Here is a 6,093-nt window from a genome sequence, read left to right as displayed (position 1 = left end):
CTCATTGGCACAGTTTCTTGGGCTGTGAACGTCTCTTTGCATAACCACTGGATTATCTCTGCCTCACCATGCTTTATCTCTTGGTCAGGAGTCAGTGATTAAGCCAAGAAGCCTACTTATATTTTAAAAGCCTTCAGGGTTCCATAGCCTACAGGGAAGAAAAAGAAAAAAAAAAGCTTTTAAGCCACTGTACTCCAACTCAGGGATTAAAATAGTACTGTGAACCCTTTAATTACCTTACTTAGACACAAGACAATCTAGGCAAGAATGATCAGTAATTTGAAAAGTATTCAGAGAGAGAATTTATAACACACTATATAAAATGGTTAAACCAACAAGAAAAAAATGTTGGAGAAATGAACCAGGACAAGAGTCCAGCTAAAAGTCCCCCAAATGTTGAAGGACAAAATAATGAGGTCAACATCCAAACAGTAGTTAAGGAAATAATCACAGGAGTGAGTAAAGAGTTTGAAATAAATATAGAAACAACCGATGAGACTCTGGAAGAAAACACTAATTTTCTCAAGGTTATTAGAGAACTGAAAGCTGAAATAGCTGAACTAAGAACACAACTAGTTGAACAAGCTAAAGCAGTATCAGGACAGAGTAACAAAATGGATGAACTCCAGAAAAAAGTAGAGGGGAGAGAGAATAGAATAAATGAGGCTGAAGACAGAATTAGCAAGACCAAAGACAAATTAGAGACAACTAAAAAGAAGTAAGAGATCTCAAAAAGAGATTAAGAGATACTAAAAACAACAACAGAGACCTATGGGATGACTTCAAAAGAAATAATGTACGCATTACTGGCTTACCAGAGGAAGAATGGGAGGGAGGGGAAGAAAGCATTCTTTAAGACATAATTGCTAAGAACTTCTCTAGTCTAGACAACACAAAAGACATAAAGGTTCAAGAAGCCCAGAGGGTCCCAAACAGAATTAACCCAGACATAAAACCAAGACATATCCAAGACACATCATATTTAGAATGGAAAGGAATAAGGATAATGAAAGGATCCTGAAAGCTGCAAGAGAAAAACAAAGAATCACCTACAGAGGAAAACCCATAAGTTTAGCAGCAGACTTCTCCACACAAACACTACAGGCAGAAGAGAATAGCAAGATATCCATCACATACTCAATGAGAAAGGCTTTCAACCAAGACTACTGTATCCTGCCTGACTGTCATTCAGACTAGAAGGAGGCATAAAAACCTTCTCAGATAAGCAACAGTTGAAAAAATCGACTATCACCAAGCCAGCCCTGAAAGAAGTTCTGAAAGGTCTCCTATAAACAGTCATACCACTATAAATATGCCATATATCGTAACACTCTAAAACTCTACAAGAATGGTGTTAAAATATCTTCAATGTTTGATATCAATAAATGTCAATGGCCTGAATTCACCTAATAAAAGACACAGAGTAGAAATATGGATCAGAAAACACAACCCAACAATATGCTGTCTACAGGAAACCCACCTAACTCAACAACAAACACGGACTCAAAGTGAAAGGATGGAAAACTATCATACAAGTCAATGACCCACAAAAAAGGGCAGGAACAGCTATTCTCATATCTGACATGATAGTCTTTAAAATAAATAAAATTAAAAAGATAGGGATGGACATTACTTAATGATCAGAGGATCACTCAATCAAGAGGACTTAACAATTAATTACATCTAGACACCCAAATAGAAGCAATCTAAATACATCAAACATCTACTGAAAGAGCTACAGCAATATATTAACAGCAACACAGTCATACTAAGGGCTTCAACACCCCACTCTCTAAACTCTACAGATCATCCAGTGTTGGTATGCTTCTAAATTCTGCTTCTAAGACCCCTTCTGTTTCATTGGTTTAATCGCCCCCGCTTAACACTGTATTCTATTTACATAACCACTGTTAACTAAGCACCGCCATGCCTCCAGGGCGTTGGTTTAATCCTCATTGTTTTGCAAACTTTTTCCTTCTACCCACCCCCTATCCTACATACATCCTCTTCGGACCTGACTCTTCCACCTCAGGATAGATAAGGACAAGATTGTGATTAGAGCAACAAATGCTGGAGAGGCTGTGGGGACAGAGGAACCCTTTTGCATTGCTGGTGGGAATGTAAATTGGTACAGCATCTGTGGAGAGCAGTCTAGAAAACTCTCAGAAGGCTAGACATGGACCTTCCATATGATCCAGTAATTCCTCTCCTGGGATTATACCCCAAGGACTCCATAACACCCAACCAAAAAGAAGTATGTACTCCTATGTTCATAGCAGCACAATTCATAATAGCTAAAACCTGGAAGCAACCCAGGTGCCCAACAACAGACGAGTAGTTGAGAAAGCTGTGGTATATATACACAATGGAATACTATGCAGCTATCAAGAACAATGAACCCACCTTCTCTGACCCATCTTGGACAGAGCTAGAAGGAATTATGTTAAGTGAACTAAGTCAGAAAGATAAAGATGAGTATGGGATGATCCCACTCATCAACAGAAGTTGAGTAAGAAGATCTGAAAGAGAAACTAAAAGCAGGACCTGACTAAATTGTAAGTAGGGCACCAAAGTAAAAACCCTGTGGTGAGGGGTAGACATGCAGCTTCCTGGGCCAGTGGGGGGGTGTGAGTGGGTGGGAGGGATGGGTCACAGTCTTTTGGTAGTGGGAATGGTGTTTATGTACACTCCTAGTAAAGTGTAGTCATATAAATCACTAGTTAATTAATATGAGAGGGGGAAATTAATTGTATGTCTTGAAGTTTTTAAAACACAGACTGAATCTTTTTAATATATAGGCTGTGTAATTGATATGCAGACTCTCTCAAAAGTCTAGACCAAGTAGATCAGAAGCAGCCAATAGCACAGCTATATACAAAACACTGGGTACTGTACAGCAAACCCTAACAAAAGGACTTTTCAAAGTTAACCCAATTACCAAATAATGTGATGATAACATTAACTATCCATTGTCTTTTTGAACCCTAAGACAGCAGGAACCTCACATCTCCACTATAGAGCCTCTACTTCCCCCAGTCCTGGAACCTTTGGATAGGGCCCACTTTCCCGTATGCCTCTCCCAATCCATATCAAATAATATTTCATCTGCCAATCGCAACCTGATCAACACAATGATTGCCACCTCAACATGCTTCAGCTCAGACTGTGTCCAGAGACTTCACGTGTGGAATGACAACCCTTCTGTTGGGGCCTGCTTGGCCCCGATCTAGGCCCAGCAGACACTCCGTAAGCCTGGCTCGAGTTTTGCTGACGGTCACTAACTTCCTCAGAATGACACAGCGTTTCCTGTAGGCCGTGCCTGAATTCACCTCTGCCCTCCAGCTGATGATGCGTAAAGAGCATAGGCCCCACCTACAGTGACGCCACCTCACACCATCTCTAACGTCATCTCACCCTACCTTTCCATCCCTGCCTCTACCCCCTGCTTATAAAAAATGGTCTTTTCCTCAATAAAGTGAGTCACTGACTTGACAGAACTCCCGACTTGGTGTCTTCTCTTTTCTCAAGTTGCCGACACTCTCCCTCCCGCTCAGCCCCAGAAAGGGGGTCCGGCTGGTCCAGATCTCTCCTCCTCACGACTACCTGTTTGGGAGAACCAGACACCCTTCAGCTTCATTACTCGGTCACCAGGTTCCAGATGCCATCAGGATGCCGGCCAGGCTTCCCTGGACTGAAGACCCCACCAATGTGTCCTGGAGCTCCGCTTCCCCAGAGACCCACCCTACTAGGGAAAGAGAGAGGCAGACTGGGAGCATGGACTGACCAGTCAACGCCCATGTTCAGTGGGGAAGCAATTACAGAAGCCAGACCTTCCACCTTCTGCAACCCACAATGACCCTGGGTCCATGCTCCCAGAGGGATAGAGAATGGGAAAGCTATCAGGGAAGGAGGTGGGATATGGAGATTGGGTGGTGGGAATTGTGTGGAGTTGTACCCCTCCTACCCTATGGATTTATTAATTTATCCTTTCTTAAATTAAATAAATAAATAAATAAATAAAAAGAAAATGGGAGGTGGGTATAGAAAAAAAAGTGAAAAAAAAAAGATTGTGATTAGAGATAGCTTAGATTGCTCTGCATTCCACATGAATAAAGAACGAACTGCGTACCACTCAGCAATGAGTCCCTGGTTGTCTCTCTCTCCTGCCCTCGAAGCTAGCCCAACAATCCAGGCAGAAAATCAATAAAGAAATGAGGGATTTAAGTGAGGAGATAGAGAAACTATAACTGTTGGAAATTTTCAGAGTCATTCATCCCAAGAAACTGGAATACACATTCTACTCAAGTCCAAATGGGCCATTCTCAAGGATAGACCATATGTTAGGCCACAAAGACAGCATCAGCAAATTTAAGAGCATTAAAATCATACCAAACATCTTCTTAGACCACAGTGGAATTAAACTAACACTTAACAATCAACAAAAGATTAGCAGTAGTCACAAAATGTGGAAGCTCAACAGTACACTAAGCAGCAACTACTGGGTCAAAGAGGAAATAAATGAAGAAATCAAAATGTTTCAAGAGTTCAATGAAAATGAAGCTACAATACAGCCAAATATTTGGGACATAGCTAAGGCAGTACTGACAGGGAAGTTCATAGCCACACAAGCACACATTAGGAAACAAGAAAAAAGCAGAAATAAACAGCCTGATTGCACATCTTAAAGACCTAGAAGAAGAAGAACAAAGGAACCCTAAAGCAACCAGAAAGACAGAAATAACTAAAGTTATGGCAGAAACGAAGAACACTGAAAATAAGAAAACCATACAAAAGACCAAGGAAAGTAAATGTTGATTCTTTGAAAGAGTGAACAAAGTTGACAAACCTTTAGCCAGACTCACAAAACAAAAAAGGGAGAAGACCCAAATAAATCGGATAGTAAATGAAAGAGGTGATATCACAACAGACACCACAGAAATTCAACATATCATACAAGGCTTCTATGAACAACTATATGCCACCAAGCTAGAGAACCTAGAAGAAATGGAAGATTTCCTAGATACCTACAAACTTCCAAAATTAAGTAAAGAGGAACTAGATAACATGAACAGGCCCATCACAGCTAATGAAATTAAAACAGTTATCAAAAACCTTCCCAAGAATAAAAGTCCTGGACCAGATGCTTTTTCAAATGAATTCTACAAAACTTTCAACAAAGAGTTAATACCTTTACTTTTAAAAGTCTTCCAGAAGATTGAGGACAATGGAATACTCCCTTTCAGCTTCTATGAAGCCAAAATCACTTTGATACCAACAGCAGACAGGGTCACAACCAAAAAAGGAAACTACAGACCAATATCTCTGATGAACATAGATGCTAAAATACTGAACCAAATTCTAGCCCACCAGGTACAGCAGTATATTAATAAGACTGTTCATCATGACCAAGTGGGGTTTATCCCATGGATGCAAGGTTGGTTTAATATACTTAAATCAATCAATGTGATCCACCACATTAACAAAATCAAGACAAAAATCCTCATTGTCATATCAATAGATGCAGAGAAAACTTTTGACAAAATACAACATCCCTTTATGATCAAAAGATTACAAAAATGGGAATAGATGGAAAATTCCTCAAGATAGTGGAGTCTATATATAGCAAACCTACAGCTAACATCATACTCCATGGTGAAAAAGGGGAAGCATTTCCCCTCAGATCACATGGCTAGGCAGGGATGCCCCCTCTCTCCATTACTATTCAACATAGTGTTGGATATTCTTTCCATAGCAATCAGGCAGGAGCAAGGAATTAAAGGCATACAGATTGGAAGAGAAGAAGTCAAACTCTCCCTATTTGCAGATGACATGATAGTATACATATAAAAACCTAAAGTATCCGGCAAGAAGCTTTTGGAAATCATCAGGCAATACAGTAAGGTGTCAGGCTACGAAATTAACATACAAAAGTCAGTGGCATTCCTCTATGCAAACACTAAGTTAGAAGAAGTTGAAATCCAGAAATCAATTTCTTTTACTATAGCAACAGAAACAATAAAACATCTAGGAACAAACCTAAACAAAGCAGTGAAAGACTTGTATATTGAAAATTATGACTCACTACTCTAGGAA

This window comes from Erinaceus europaeus, chromosome X, assembly GCF_950295315.1.
Source record: "Erinaceus europaeus chromosome X, mEriEur2.1, whole genome shotgun sequence".
Lineage (NCBI taxonomy): Eukaryota > Metazoa > Chordata > Mammalia > Eulipotyphla > Erinaceidae > Erinaceus > Erinaceus europaeus.
Note: the sequence above shows the minus strand (reverse complement) of the source record.